Raw genomic sequence first — 17438 nt, forward strand, 5'->3', positions numbered from 1 at the left:
TGTCGTTGTCCAACAGTGAACGGAGGGATAGTGTGTTGGCCATAACTGAAAGAAAAAAATATTAGTCTATTAGTATATGAATTATTTTTTTTAATCCTGAAGATATGGACTTTAGTCTAAAGGTCCTTTCACTATTTTTTGTAATTGGTAGCCTCTACCTCCAACTCGAAGAATTACATTAATTTCTTAATGGGTACTAGAATCCAAACGGATTGCATTCGGGCCCGAGTGTGGCTTGGCCAACCCTAGTGATCCATGGGTAGGTTCATAACCAATTATTTCTCTAAATAACTTCTAGCATTGGGTTTTGCTCTAGACTTCCCTTTAGCAGGTGTGTGGCGCCTCCACTGAAAATCCTGGTTAGGTCCAATCATTAACATGACACATCAAGTGTATCCAACAAACGGATGTTCAGGCCTAAGTATAGCTTGACCAACCTGAGCATTGATCTGAAGGTACATCATAATGGTCATATGATGAATGACAATTTTAATACGTAATAGACACCAGGTATGTGGTATCTTCAATACCTATTTGGAATATTAGACTCATTATCACATACCTCAATAGGAGGCAATGATCAAGTTATCTCATAATTTTATCACTCTATGGACCTAATAATTTAGAGGATTTAATTTTATTAATCTGAGAATAAGAGAAGAAGTTGATCTGCAAGCTGCAAATCTTTTCACTGACTTCACCAAGTCATGTAAAGGATTAAACACAAGCTGATCTAAAGACACCTAAATTAGTCACACTGATTCACTTTAATGGCATGGGTCTGTACGAATCAACTAGTGACCTAATCAAAACATAATCTACTATGTTGGCCAGGTAAGTGAGATCAGTGAGAGGGATCTACCCTTAACTCATCGTAGACGCATCTAGGTGAATAGCTCCCAATTAAAAATCATTTGATCGAATCTGTCAAACTTACCTTAGACACCAACTAGTTAATTAGTTTCGATTTGACACACCAGAAGATTCGGACTCAACCACGGAGTCATGATCATGGTCCATTTATTAGGGTCAAACACATGGACTTGATCAGACTTCAACTATTGAGATTGATTTAGAGAAATACTAATCTAATCTAATTCAACACTTGATTAGACTTAATCAATTTCTCTACTTAGTCCATATGTGTTCCTAACCCTAGGTCTAACCCATTAAAAGGGCCTAATTCATGCTAACCCTTTGCTCATTATATTATGTGGTGTCTTAATGATCTTCAATTCTAGATCATTCAAACTTAATTCAAAATTAAGTATGTGAAATGTGTATTTCGATTTGTAGAACTATTTTACAAAGATTTCAAGGGAAGCATACCATATGTTTCAACACATGAAAATAAATTTTTATAATATGTTTAATAATTAAACATACATAAGTATGATCTAAACTTCATTCATACATCTCATATATCATGACAACTTTTAGATCAATACCAATTACATCAAATTTAACATATAATTCAGATCTAAAATAATTTTATATCTAAATTTTATCCTATTATAATGAATCATAAATTATTTTAGATCTAATCTAAATATATTTATGATCAAAATAATATATAAAAATCTGTTCACTTTTCTTTTTCATGAAACTAGATCACAACGATACCCCTACATGTCATAAGAGAACCCATCGAAGAGAGATTAATTTCTTCAATCTCTTATGACCAGATGGTCTGGTGATCTTATCAATCTAAGTACTAGGCTACTAAGATCTGGAATCTAATTTCATATATAATTACATCAACATATAATTATTGATAAAACTATTTTATGTCTTGAACATATCTTTGATCTCATCAATTATATTCTTCATCTAATCTAATTAGATTTGATATATCATACACATCATATAAAATCTAAAACTTATCTTATACTGATTATAAAATATTAATTTTAGATTTGATATCAAATAAAAAAATAATTAGATGTAAATATGAATGCATAAAGAATTAATTTTTGGTAAAATCTATTTTTGCACAGTGCTGAATTATGATAGGATTCAGATCTAAATATCCATCAAAATGGATCCAATTTAAATCTGAGATAATCCTCACTTCATAAGAAAAATAATAAAATTAAAATTCTATTAAAATAAATTTAAAATATATTTTTAATTCATATTATTTTTTATCAAAAATTCTGTAATAACAGAATTCTGTTATAATAGATTTATAACAAGCTCAATCAACCATTGATTAGGCACCTTTAATCTAATCAAAATTAGATCAAAAATTTTATATAAATAGAATTAAATATGATTTAATATTATATAAAAAATTTTAATTATATCTCATATAAATAATCATAAAAAATTTTATTTTGTATGCATATATTTCAAGCCTGCTCTGATACCAGTTGAAGAAAAGAAAATAGTTTTCCTCCAGAATACTTAGGTTGCATCTAAATTTTTTTTTTAATATTCTACTTATTTATGGATCAAATATTTATCTGAATCATAATGAAATCAAGGATTAAATCTCAAATTATCTGATATAAACTTTCATGAAGGCCTGGATATGCAGATCCTCTACTTCGCATGCACGTCAAACACCGCAAGAAAGCAGGATGAACTCCAATCCAATTGGCTTCGCAACTCAATTAATCGAAGGATGAGATATGATGATGTGATACTTTACACCAGTAGATAGGATGCCCAAGAAGGATCCATGCCCAAGGAGAGGAGGCGGCAACAAAGGAGAGATGTAGAAGATGAAGGACCTCTCTCTTCATATGCCTGTCTCTCTCTCTTTTTCTCTTCTCTCAATTTGATTAGTTTGCTATTCTATTCTCTTCCTTCATCCATAGATAGAGACTCTCTCTATTTATAAATGATTCTCATGATCCAATGAGAGGAGGATTCTTTATTCAAATCTGATTTGAATTGATCCAATACTCATGAAAGAAGGACTCCCATATGAGATATAATTACCATCACTTATGACATCCACTTTGCACCCACTCCTACACCCACTTGGGATGCCTCAAATAAGCATCAAACTAATTTTTGATTATACTTTTTAAGTGAATATTTTTGTTACAAGTAGGAATACTCATATCTTATCCAAAACAGGTCTGATTTGAATCCGATTCGAAGTCGGTTTGAAATAATTTCGAAAGACTGTCAATCCTAAACTCTTTAGGACTTTTATACCAAGTCTAACTTAGATTTTAGATCTATTTAAGTTTAAATAATTCAAATTTAATTTAAAATTAATTAGTACTTAAATCTAATCTTTCATATGTTCCATAGATCATAGATAGAAATTGTTCATCCCTGGAATTGAACCTAAACCTCATATATAGTGCTAGCTAGACATAGTCAACTCTTCCATCTCATTTGACCCATAACTCAATTTTTAATCAAGTTAGCTTATATTTTCAATCAAGTCAAGTACTTTTAGATTGGACATATAAACATAGGTCAATTCCTTCCTACTTTATCTGACTTGTGTGCGTGACTCCATATGTTCAAACACTAAGCCGGTAGTACAGAAACTAATTTTGCACTAATCAAGATACCATCTAGCAATGGTTCTCGACGTCCAGATAGGTTGAATTATCATAAAAGAATATTTCAGAATCCATACTCATGGTTATCACATAATTCATCCTTTTGACTCTGGATGCTCTAGGATGGTCTCAAGTTAACTGTCAACTGAGATTACTTCATCCACATTGTATTTCAATCTTTCAAATCTATCTCATGGATTACCCTAGCCAAGGCTTTACTAAATTGAAATACAGTGATACATCAACTCCAAAAATCTGGGGGATCAATCCCATCTTGATCCACATACAAACTTTGTAAGTACTTGACTGTACCTAGTAGTCTTTCATCACTGTATTAAAAATTTAGGTAGTTCGACATCAAAGCATAGTAAGTTGCTTGCAAGTCACTATGATGATCTCAGGTCTAAAAGATATTTATACCCATGTGTTTCACGAGTAGCTCTTGATAATAGAATGCTCAGTAGGTGAGTCACTTATTTAGTGATGATGTACCCTTATATCTCACCTGTATGCTATACCAATGTCACCATACTCCTGGGTTAAGAGGACAACCAACCCATATGGCACACAATGACCTTCACTCGATAAACGTCATCATCCCGTAATGACGTATCATTTGATCGCGAACTTGTTTAAGAACTATACGATAAATTCTTTCTTTATCGTACACTAGCATAGTTCTAGAGACTTCATCACAGTATAAGAGTTCAAGAAAGATATCACTTTATGATGAAACATATCAGAATAACTATTATTCAATAATCAATAATTTATATATAAGGATGAACTCAATCATCATACGATTGATTTTAGGACATAATTTTCAACACTTTTTATACTAGCCTTGGTGATCATCTTACTTGGCAATGAAGTAACTTGGTGCGAAAGTAATTTGGTGATGAATCAACTTTGTGGGATGAACAACTTGTTGGTGAAGTAATTTGATGAGGAATCAACTTTGTCGATGAGATGGCCTGCTGATGAAGTGACTTGCTGGTTAAGTACTTTGTTGGTGAGGTGGTTTGCTTGATGGTAAAGTTGCTTTTCAGAAAAAATAGCTGAGCTTATCATCATACTTGACTTCTTTTTCTTTTTTGAATATTTACCTACAAATATCACTTGATGATAGTGAGTGAGTAGTATCTATCCAGATATGCTACTTTTTGGATATTAGAGTCTTTGGACTTGATTTTAAACTAGATGAACTTATACTGAATGTTGAATTATTGATTTGGATTGGGTGCTGTGATGGTGTGGTTTTTCTGCATCCTGGCTTGCCTCTATAAATATCTTCAAATCTAGGAGGAACTAAAAATATAGGTGATGAGGTTGCCGAATGTTGATCTCTTGGTGAATGCTGTTGTTGTTGAACTAAGGTTATAATATAATTAATTAGATTTTGCTGATGAGTAGGAGTGTTGGTTGTCTAATGCTAGTCTTTTAGAAAATTTTGTTGATAGACTGATGGTGGTGTGCGAGCAGGTGGAGGAGTATATCTAGATTGATTTCTTTGGTGATAATGTCTTTCTTCTGGAGAATGCTCTTGAGGTTGATGAGGGTTGCTTGATGATGATGATAAGATGGAGATAGTAATGTGGTGGTGTGGATTAGTCATCTTGATTTGGATAGATACTAAAGAGTGATAATGGTACCTTCTTCGATATGGAAGATGGTGGCGATGAGGGTAACACCTATGGTGACGAGAGTATCTCTGATGATCTTTTTGAGATTGCATTTGAAGGTGTTTGTTTGGTAGAGGATAAAGGAGTAGGAGATGAGAAGGAATCCATACCTATATTTATAGATCATCTTTGGATGCTGTTCAGATCCTTTGGATTGAATGATTTGGAATTTGAATATTTTAAGCAATTGATGGGAAATCAAATCATTATCTCTTGGAAGTGATTTAAAGGGAATCTTTTGAATGGAATATTTTCTTTCTTTCGATGGACTAGTTGGAATATCTGGGCAGAAGATGATCTGCTTATTTGAATGGTGGCAGGAGGCCTTTATCTGATAGCCGTTGTCTGATGTTGGTCTTGATTATCGTTTGAATTTTGTGGATGGATTTGGAAAACTCTCAAATAGAATTTTAGTTTTTTATTCCTCTTCTTTCTCAAAAAGAATGGATTGTTTGAAAGTAAAAGAGGTGGAAAGTGGTTTTGGAAAATGAACTTATGATATGTAGTGAAAATACAAATATGTGGACTTTAAATTTTTCAAATAAGTTTTGTAATTTTACAAACTTCTTTTTATTTTTAGGTTGATATCATATTTCTGATTTCTAAGTATTCAGGATTGTAAAATATCTTTAGGGTCCACTAAAAATATTCTACATTTGTATTTTATTTTGAATTTTATCAGGATAATTCTTTGGGTCTAGGAGAATATCTCAATTTCCTACTTTGTCTGATAGAATACTAGATTACTTTACTAAGTCTGTTACAACCCATATTCTACCATCTGTCCAACATTTGTATTCTTGAAATTTTTTGGCTTCCCAAAAAACAACAATATAGTTGATTAAAATATAATCTTCTATATCAAAGTCTTTTGTAAACAAATTTTGATTAATCTTATTTCTTTCTGGAAATCTAGTATGCGTAAGATAATAAATTTGAGAAGGGTAAATAGTTTCAGCTATGTTTCTTTTTCAATTTCACTGTAAATTATTATGTCTATTTTTTTCTCTATCTTTTCTAAGGTGTTCTATAACTACTAAAACTACCTTAAGGAATATATCAAAGGAGTAGTTATAATTTACAGAAGCTAATTTGACTAGTCCTTTGTGTAGGGCTCTAATAACTAACTTGAAGGGATTGAGATTAATTTCTGGAATGCTAAGTTTTGGCTAACACCAATCTACTATAATGTATTCACTAAGGTTTTCAAGTATTTTTTTGAGTTCATTAGGTTGAAGGATTTTATCAAGAATAATATTTTGGAGTTCAAAGGGTAGTATTTTTTGTGATTTGTTCCAGGTTTCAATTCTTTGTTGTTTAATAGAAAGAGGAACTACTTGTTTAAGACCTGGAGTTCTTATTTTTTGTTTATTATAAGAAGGCTTAAGAAATTGATTTTCTAAAGATAGTGATTGATTAGAATCTTCTTTTAGAGTTAAAGAAGTTTTGAAGCATATGTTATCATTATAAATTAATGTGTTTGTTATCTTAAGATTTGAACTACTTGTAGTTGCTAAAACATCTGTTTCAGGATCAATCAATGCTGGGGTATTTATTCTAAAGTTACTAACTTCTATTTCCATAAAGAATTTTGAGGTTTCTCTTTTTTGAATAATTTCTTTTTCCTTATTCATATTTTAGGATTGAGTTAATTATTTATTTTCAAGATTGTTAAGAGGATAAGGATCCTTTTCTTTTCTTTTGAATTTTCAAGAGGGCCTTAGCAAGGGTCTAACTAGGAGTCTAGACTTAATATTTTTTGAATGAGTTTCTTTTGGTGTAGAATCCTGTACAGATGCCAAAATACTTAGTTTTTGTGGATAAGGGAGCATAGGCATCTTAATTTTCTTTTGAAAGGTATTAATGGGATTTGGGATAGACCAAAGACATTTATGCCTTATAGGCCAAAGGTTTTTATGTCTTAATTCTAAGTCTTTTCTTTTAGATTTCTACCAAGAGTTAGATAATGATTGGATTCTAATATTAGGCTTAACTTCTTTTCTTAATAAGATTTTTTGATGGTATTTAAGGGCTCTTTTATCATTTTCTAAAGGTTTGTTGAATTCCTTTATCTTACCATAGATAACGGAGTAAAAGGATATTTTATTATAAAAGGTTAGTAGATTTTGGGATATAACAAATTTTTATGATTCTAATTCAGAATTCAAAGGTAATCTTATTAGAGCTTTTAGATTTCTTGGTATTTTCCTAGGTAAGTTTGGCCAGAATTTTTGTGGATTTGTGTTATATATTTTGATAGGGTATAATTTTGTATCTTGATTTAGTTTAAGATTGTTAGAAAGATAATTGGTTAGAACTAGGTCTGGAGCCAAGTCTGGAACTTCTTTTTGAATTTTTATTTCAGGACTAGTTTCTTCTAGAGAATTGATTTTTTCTAGATGATTCTTTTCCTGAATTTTATTTTTTAAAAGTTCTGAGTCTTTTACAGACCGTTGCATTATGAAGTTTTCATCTTTTAAATTTTTTAAAGATTGTTGGGTGCAGGGTTTTTAGGATGAGTTTTAATATCTTCATAGTTGTCTTTTAGGAATGTGTCTATATTTTCCAGTAAGTTTCTTGAATGATTTATGGCTTCAGGCTCTTCTTCTAGAGTTGGTTGATTTTGTATTTCTTTAGAATCTTGATCTTCTATTTTAGAAGAGGAATCTTTAGGTTGTGTTTCTTTTTGTAGGCATGAACGTAGGTATTCAATAACTCTTTTGCCCTTTTCCTAATAGACTTGTATCTTTTTATTTAAGCAATTAAATTTGTCTTTATTTATGATTATGTCAGAGTTATGTGTATTTGAATTTGGTCTATTAGCAGAAGTCTTTTCTAAACATCTCTTTGTATTCAGGGTTATTTTTATTTGTGTAAGATAAGGATTTACTTTGGAGATTCGTATTGGATCTGATGAATGAGTTTTAATTTTGGAGATTGGCCTAGGACTCATTCTATTTTTGAAGTATGAGAATAATGGGTATTGAGGATAATAATCTTGACTTTCATTCTCATTGTCAAATTCAGAGTAAAGAGATTGGATGTCATCCTGATCATCATCTGAATAGCCTAAAATATCTTCCAGATACAAATCCATCTTTTGTAGGAAAAATGACCAAGAGATCTAGCATTAGGAAAGACTTGAGGAGAGTGACTGAAAAGTCTTATGCCTATAAGGAAGATGACTAGAAGATAATTAGGAGTTCTTAGAAATAGCTAAAATATTCTAAGTATGTTAGTTTATTTATTATTTTTACAAGAAAAACTACTGTCTAAGGAAAGGTTAACATTAAATTCTTAAGTTAGTTTTTAGGAAATAAACCTACCTGTCTATAAGGGTTAGAATCCTAATTATCCTATTATGTTTCTAGATATTTAAAGGCTACAAAGAATAAAAAATCCTATTTAGAGTTATCTACTCTATAAGGTTAGTATCTAAATATTAGCTATGACTAGGTTAGAGATTCTATGCTATAAAGTTAGTACCTAATGGAAGAATGTATCTAAAAAAATTCCTAAGTAAGAATAAAAGAATAAGATTTCTAATTGCTTATCTAAGTAATATATAGCTAGAGACTATACTATAAAGAATATGTTGGGTATAAAATAGCCCCCAGCCAAAGTTCGTGTCAGGGGTGACCCTCCGGGGATTTTACCGATGTTTGACCTTCGGCGACATCTTTCCGAACCTCTCCGGGGCCAAGCCTCCGCAACGTTCCCGAATTCTGCCGACGGATAAACCCCCATCAGTGTCGACTGGATTCTCCACGACGGATGGACTCCACCCAAGTTTTCGCGGTGGTCGACCACCTTCTAGACTTCATCCGGGCTCCTACGGGAGCCGGACTTCTTCTCCAACTGCAGGTAGACTTCATTCGAGCTCCTACGGGAGTCGGACTTCTTCTCTAACTGCAGGTAGACTTCATCCGGGCTCCTACGAGAGCCGAACTTCTTCTCCAATTGCAGGTAGACTTCATCCGAGCTCCTACGGGAGTCGGACTTCTTCTCCAACTGCAGGTAGACTTCATCCGGGCTCCTACGGGAGCCGGACTTCTTCTCCAACTGCAGGTAGAATTCATCCGAGCTCCTACGGGAGCTGGACTTCTTCTCCAACTGCAGGCAGACTTCATCTGAGCTCCTATGGGAGCCGGACTTCTTCTCCAACTGCAGGTAGACTTCATCCAAGCTCCTACGGGAGCCGGACTTCTTCTCCAACTGCAGGTAGACTTCATCCGAGCTCCTACGGGAGCCAGACTTCTCCAACTGCAGGTAGACTTCATCTGAGCTCCTACGGGAATCGGACTTCTTCTCCAACTGCAGGTAGACTTCATCCGGGCTCCTACGGGAGCCGACTTCTTCTCCAACTACAGGTGGACTTCATCCGAGTAGGAGCTCCTATGGGAGCCGGACTTCCACCTTGAACTCCTGTTGCAGGTAGACCTCATCCGAACTCCTACAAGGGTCAGACTTCGAGCTTCTACTGCAGGCTTCGGCTAAGCTTCCTCGACAAATGATCCCCACCCGGGCTTCTATGGAGATCGGACTCTGACCGAACTTCTGTAGTGGACAGATTTCGGATGAACTCCTACGACACATGGACTCCAGCAGCCGGACCCCTCCAGCGGATGAACCTCTCCAGTGCCATCCGACACCCACTGCCGGTCGACCCTCTATCGAATTCTGCATGAAATCGAACTTCTTCTACGAAAAGCCTCTGACCGAGCCCCTACAGCAAATGGCCCTCACCTATAGTATTAACACCCAAAGCACCCAACGGTAGAAGGCTTGCCAGCAACATCCGAGCTCCTCTCAGATGGATAGCTGCCTATCTCTGCCAGATACCTCAATCGAGCTTCGACCGACAAGCCTGGACCCCTTGACGGGCCACAGTAATGGCCACGACTCTGCTCCACTTCCTGCGGCCACAGTAATGGCCACGACTCTGCTCCACTTCCTGTGACAGATTCCGTGCAGCTCCACCACTCTCTGGCAAGTCGCGACAATGGACACTGACCCACTCCCCGCAATAGGCTCCACGTGGCAGGCCACGGTGATAGCCATGACTCCACTCCACTACTCTTCATAACAAACTCCTCCTGGCCCCGAGCGGCCCACTACCAGGCGGTTACAAATATTGCTGTCAGTCTGTTGCACCCTCCGCCTATAAAAAGGGGACTCCAGATACGTTATTCTCTAAGCTCTAATTTTATCTTGAAACTCTGCTAAAATTTTCATTCGAGCACTCCATTCTTGTTGAAGCAGAGAACTGACTTGAGCATCGGAGGGTCTTGCCAGAGCACCCCCAACTCTGGTTTAGATTTTCTTTGCAGGTCCCGACGGTGACCGCGACTCCCTCGACTCCAGCTTCTCCGACGTCGATAGATTTTTGCACCAACAGGATTGGCACTAGAGGAAGGGCCCCGGTGTCTTCGCAGTATCCTTGTTCTTAAAGGAGTGCTTAACGGGACCGCCTCCGGTCATCTTCTCCGACATCCTCTTCTCCCTCCTCTACTAGATCTTTGCTCGATGCCTCCCCGTAAAGCATCCACTCGACGATCCATGGCCTTCGCGGCCAGATCTCAGGCTCCGGCCTCACCTCCAGTTTCCCAGGTTCCTCCTCCTCCTCCGACAACGGTAGTTGGCACGGAGCAATTCGACCTACTGGTTCAGCAGGTCAGAGGACTCACTGAAGCGGTGTAGGCCATACAGCAGCAGCAACAGTCGCAAGCATTAGTATGACTGGAGAGAACGTCGTCGAAACTCCAAAATTCAGTGGTAGGATGGGCCACTTGGGCCAGTCACCCTGCCTTTCCCGAAAAGACGAACCCGAGGGTGGAGAGCCCTCACTCAGATCATGATTCTACTCCTGAAAGATCTCTACCTCCATTCTGCCAGAAGACCCTTGAGACTTGCAGTCGAGAGGATTTCCTAGATTGAAGGCTCCAGGAGATGAACCGGCGGATCGAAGAACTCCACCACACTTCCTCCACTTATGGTGAGGATATTTGTACTGACCCTCCCTTCTTTCAAATGATCATGTAGGAACTGATCCCGCCAAACTTCAAGCTCCCTCAATTTAAAAGCTACGACGGGACTTCGGACCCAGTTGACCACCTGGAGGCCTTTCGGACAATGATGCTACTCCATGGCACGTCAGACGCCATCCTGTGCTGAGCTTTCCCATCCACCTTGAAGGGAGCAGCGAGAAACTGGTACTCGACATTGAAGTCGGATACCATCTTTTCCTTTGATCAGATGAGCCACCAGTTTGCGGCTCATTTTGTTAGCAGTCGGCATCCCCGAAGGGGTTCGGAGTCCCTCATCAACATCAAGCAAAGGGAGGGGGAGTCCATTCGGGCTTACATCAATCATTTCAATGTCGTTGCATTGGAGGTCCGAAACTTGGACCAATCGGTCGCGATGGCCGCTTTGAAAGGCGGCCTTCAAAAGAACGACCTTCTATTCTCCCTGAAAAAGAAGTACCCCAGGGATTTTGCTGATTTGCTGGCTCGGGCCGAAGGATACGCCCGAGCAGAAGAAGCCTTCAAGATGAAGGATGAGGAGACCACGAGAGAGCTGCAGGTAGGAGACTCGAGTAAGCTCGCAGTCGAAAAAGGGCCGAGAGAAGCTCGGCCACATTCCCAAACTCCTCTCGGGTACAAGCACGCCCGACTCCTCCTCGAGCATGCAGGCAGAGAAGCCCGGAGTGCAGGGTTCGGTGGGGCTCTCCCCCGGGAAGATTCCGCAGCTACGCCCCCCTCAATGTATCGAAAATCCAGGTGCTGATGGAAGTCAAAGAGTAGCTCCCAAGGCCAGAAAGGATGCGCACGCATCCTAAAAAGTGCAATCCTAACAAGTTCTGCCTCTACCATCATGACCACGGCCATGACATAGAGGAGTACATTCAACTTCGAGATGAGATCGAGGAGCTCATCAGACGAGGCTGACTCAACAAGTTCATTCGACGTCGGCCCGAGGGTAGAGAAGATCGGCCAAGGACCCTGCCGTAGCTGAGCTGTCGAGGAGGGAAGAGCAGCTTGGAGATCGGCCTCCAATTGGGATCATCAACTCCATCTCTGGAGGACCTTGATGGGGAGCAAACTTTCTACAGCCTTTAGATTTGAAAAACCTGTAAATGGGATAACCCCTTCAGACAACGAAAACGACACCTAATATGGGCAAAATCGAAGGCCCGATTATTTTTAGATCGGATGGGGGGAGAGGCCCTACAACGCCCTTATGTGCCCCCACAGCCATGCTAGGGATAGGAGGAGAACCTCGCCCTAACATGAGCAAGGTCGAAGGTTCGATTATTTTTAGACCGAATGGGGGGAGAGGCCCTACAACGCCCTTATGTGCCCCCACAGCCATGTTAGGGACAGGAGGAGAACCTCGCCCTAACATGAGCAAGGTCGAAGGCCCAATTATTTTTAGACTAGATGGGGAGAGAGGCCCTACAGTGCCCATATGCGCCCCCACAGCTCTGTTAGGGACAGGAGGAGAACCTCGCCCTAACATGAGCAAAGTCGAAGGCCCAGTTACTCTTAGATCGAATGGGGAGAGAGGCCCTGCAGTGCCCATATGCGCCCCCACAGCCCTGTTAGGGATAGGAAGAGAACCTCGCCCTAACATGAGCAAAGTCGAAGGTCCGGTTACTCTTATACTGGATGGGGGGAGAGGCCCTGCAATGCCCATATGTGCCCCCACAGCCCTGTTAGGAATGGGGGAAGAACCACATCCTAACCTGAGCTGAAATCGATTACATCAGAAATAGGGGAAGGACCTCATCCTGACACCAATTAAGGTCTGATCATTCAAGATCAGATAAGAAAAAGGGAACCTCCTCAGCGGCCCCTCCACGCTCCTGCGACCCCACTAAGAGCAGAGGGAAAACCCTCACTCGAGAAAAGAAAAAGAAAAAGGGGAGGGGGGTTAAAAAGGAAAGCGACGAACTGCATCAGCGATAAATAGAAAATAAATTACATCAAAGATACAGGGAGCCTCACCTCAGTGAGGATTGGGGTTCTTATCAAAATCTCCGGTCTCCAAGAGAGCTCTCAACACGGGCCAAGGATAAGGTGGCTTCCTCGGGGCGACAAGAAGCTCAGACCTCTGAGCTCAAACTCTGAAAGGAGGCATCAAACTCAAATGGTCCCAGACAAATCTGTGGCCATAAAAAGAGGACGGGTCAATGCGACGGTGATCGGGTACCTCCGAACGGCATCGATATCAAGCAAGGCAAAAGCCGAAAGAAGCTCGGCAAACGATAATTCAACACATGAGTAAAAGAGGTAACAAAAAATTTCTTTCTCATGTCATTAACTAAGTATGTATTACAGAGCCCTGAGGCTGAAGAAGAAAGATGACAAGAAAGGCAAGCCGACGTGGCGACGACCAAGAACCTCCAAACAACATCGGCATCGAACGGGACAAAAAATGAAAGAAGTCCGACGGACGACATTTCAACACGATGCGCGGGCAAGGTAACAAAGATCTTCTTTTCATTTCGTTAGCAAAGTATGCATTACAGAGCCCAGAAGGTCAAAAAAAAAAAAACAAACAAACAAATGGCAAAAGAAGACACATAGAAGGATGAAAGGCAAAAAGAGCTCTAAGAGGGCCCGGCTTCGTCTTCAGATGCCTCATCCAAGAAGCTGAGGTTGAGCTTGAGAAATTTCTTGACCATCTTCTCTTGGCAGAGCTCAAATCTCTTGATGAATGCATCTTGGCCGAACTTGACGTTTAGGTCTCTCATCTCCGCAGAGGCCTTGAACTCCTCCACCGCTTGAACCCTGGCCTCCGGGATCAGAACCAAAATTTGCTCTATCAAATTTGCGACCTCGGCCTCTGCCTTCCTCACCATCTCCTCCGAGGCCTGCTTTTCTTTCTCAAGGGCCTCTTGGAGGTTGGCTACCTCGGCAGCCTTTTCCTTGAGGCGGGCGGCTTCAGCTCGATGACCCTCCTCCATCTGGATGGCACCCTCCTCACCCGGTTCGTCACCTCGATGTTGGCAAGGAGCTGATGCTCGATCTACAAGGGCGGCCAGGAGGTTAGACTAAAAGTTGAGAAGGTAATTAAATGAAGGAGCAAGGAGAAGGAGGAAAGTGAATCTGTTTACCTCGAGAAAGGACCCTAGAGAGTCCCAAACCCATTGTTCGGGATCAACACGAACGATCCTCTGGATGACTTCGGACAGGATGCAGCCGTCGACCAGTTGCTTTATCAGGTCTCTGTCATTAAAGGGATTCTCCACCAGCTCTTCTTCAGAACCGTGGGATTTTTCGATGGCGGCTCAGCGGCCACTCACCCTGTGGGCCATCATCTTCTTTCTCCTCCCCCTCTCAACCCCTGGCACCTCCTCGAGGCGGGCCCCCGAAGTGGGAACCTTAGCGAGAGAACTCCTTGAAGAGGCCCGGGAAGTCGGGGGCTCGGCGTCTGAAGGAACATCGATCGTGAAAGCCGCCTGGGCAGGTGTGGCTGAGCTCGTTTCCTCCGTTCTGGCCTTCTTTGCCGACCCGGAGGCCACAGCGCCTTTTCTTTTGTGAACCTTAAGGCCCCTGGCAAGCATCCGTGCTGCTTCGGGGTCCATTCCTGAAAAAAAAAAGAAAAAAAAAGAAAAAAATAGAGGAGAGAGAGAAAAAGAGATCAGCAATGGGGTGAAAAAGGAAGAGGTGACGCACAGTCAAAAAAAAAAAAGGGAGAGAAAGGGGAGAAGAGAAGGAGAAAAGAAAAGAAAGGAAAGATGGAATACTCGCAGGATCCAGGAGACTCAAGCCGATGTTGAACAGAAACTGCTCCTTCAGAAGGTTGGGAAGGGAAGGAGTTGGATAACTAAGAAGCTTCCGAGCGGCCTGAAGGTCGTCCTCCCCCAGGCTAGGAGTCCGACGGACAGAGTCCCTCAGGGAGCCCCAAGGGGGCAATCCCAGCTTTAAGGTCGGACATTGGACATAGAGGTACTTCCCTTCCAGTTATGGATAGAAGAGGGGGCACTTTTCAGCAACCCTTTTTTGCTGAACTGAGGGGAGAAGTACCACCAGTCCTTTACCGAGGGGTGGTGCTTGAAGGTGTAAAAATACCTAAACAAAGAAAGAGATGGCTGAACTTCGACTACGTGGCAAAGGGAGAGGAACCCTATCAAAAACCTAAAGAAATTCGGTGCAACTGAAGCTAAAGAAATGTCTAAAAAATAGAAAAGGGCGACAACGAAGGGTGGAAGCGAAAGCCGGAGCCCAGCGCGGAAGGCCTCCTGGTACAGACAGAAATGGCCAGGTGGGGGGTGCTGGCCCGGTCGGTGGGACTGGGAAGCTTCAGATCGTACTTCGAAGGAATTTCATACTGAACCTTTATCAGTAAAAGTTCATCCGGAGTCAGAGAATAGGGAATGGCGCCCGACGCAAAAATCGGATGAGGCCCAACCCTAGATGTGGGTTCATCTACAACATGAGGGTTCTGGGGGACTGAGGCAGACGAGCTCCTGGAACCACTAGATGCGGAGGTGCCAGAAGACATTTCAAGCAAGAATCCTAAAAATCCCGAAGAGATCAGGCGAAATCAGAGCCGAAAGGTTCATGGGAGACCTAACAAGAAGAATGCAGCAAAAGGAAAATGGAGGAGAAGGGGCACCTAGATGGCAAGAGAAGGAATGAAAGTTTCGGGACTAACCTAAATCGCTCCGAAGGATGCAGAGGCGCAGGGACAGGGATGACTCGAAGAACACCTAGGGCCAAAGCGGGCACCAACAGGACTTTCAGGTAGAATGAAACTCCTGAAGGTGGAAAGGCGGGTTTAAATAGACCCTGGGATCTAATGCTATAATGATCGTAGATCTCCCTAGGCTGACCCATGTTCGCCACGTGTCCCACTCGCCACAGCAGGCGGCTAAAAGCGGCTGACAGTTGACAAAGCCATTACTGCATCGTACTTGGGACAATGCTCCAGCGAGAATTTCGAAAGGTCTCTTCGGATCGCCCCGATTTGAAAAGACTCCAGCACGCGCACATTAAATGCCTGGATTTTTGAGGGCGATCGTGCACAGGATTTAGGGGGCAACTTCGGCTGTAAAAATTTCTCTGTACTTCCTTCATTTGAAGCTCGAACTCGAAAGTAGGGAGACTGGTGTTGGGTATAAAATACCCCCAGCCAAAGTTCATGTCAGGGGTGATCCTCCGGGGATTTTACCGACGTCCGACCTTTGGTGACATCTTTCTGAACCTCTCCGATGGCCAAGCCTCCGCAACGTTCCCGAGTTCTGCCGACGGATAAACCCCCATCAGTGTTGACTGGATTCTCCACGATGGATGGACTCCACCCAAGTTTCCGCAGTGGTCGACCACCTTCTAGACTTCATCCGGGCTCCTACGGGAGCCGGACTTCTTCTCCAACTACGGGCAGACTTCATCCGAGCTCCTATGGGAGACGGACTTCTTCACTAACTTTAGGTAGACTTCATCCGGGCTCATATAGGAGCCGGACTCTGCAGGTAGACTTCATTCGAGCTCCTACGGGAGCCAGACTTCTTCTCCAACTGCAGGTAGACTTCATCCGAGCTCCTACGGGAGCCGAACTTCTTCTCCAACTGCAGGTAGACTTCATTCGGGCTCCTACGGGAGCCGGACTTCTTCTCTAACTGCAGGTAGACATCATCCGGGCTCCTACGGGAGCCGGACTTCTTCTCCACTGTAGGTAGACTTCATCTGAGCTCCTACGGGAGCCGAACTTCTTCTCCAACTAAGGCAGACTTCATCTGAGCTCCTACGGGAGCCGAACTTTTTCTCTAACTGCAGGTAGACTTCATCCGGGCTCCTACGAGAGCCAGACTTCTTCTCCAACTGCAGGTAGATTTCATTCGAGCTCCGACGGGAGTCGGACTTCTTCTCCAACTGCAGGTAGACTTCATTCGAGCTCCTACGGGAGCCGGACTTCTTCTCCAACTGCAGGTAGACTTCATCTGGGCTCCTACGGGAGCCGAACTTCTTCTCCAACTGCAGGTGGACTTCATCCGAGTAGGAGCTCCTACGGGAGTCGGACTTCCACCCTGAACTCCTGTTGCAGGTAGACCTCATCCGAACTCCTACAAGGGCCAGACTCCGAGCTTCTACTGTAGGCTTCGACTGAGCTTCCTCAACAAATGATCCCCACCCGGGCTTCTATGGAGATCGGACTCTGATCGAACTTCTGTAGCGGACAGATTTCGGATGAACTCCTACGACACATGGACTCCAGCAGTCGG

The sequence above is a fragment of the Elaeis guineensis genome, chromosome 8, assembly GCF_000442705.2.
Source record: "Elaeis guineensis isolate ETL-2024a chromosome 8, EG11, whole genome shotgun sequence".
NCBI lineage: Eukaryota > Viridiplantae > Streptophyta > Magnoliopsida > Arecales > Arecaceae > Elaeis > Elaeis guineensis.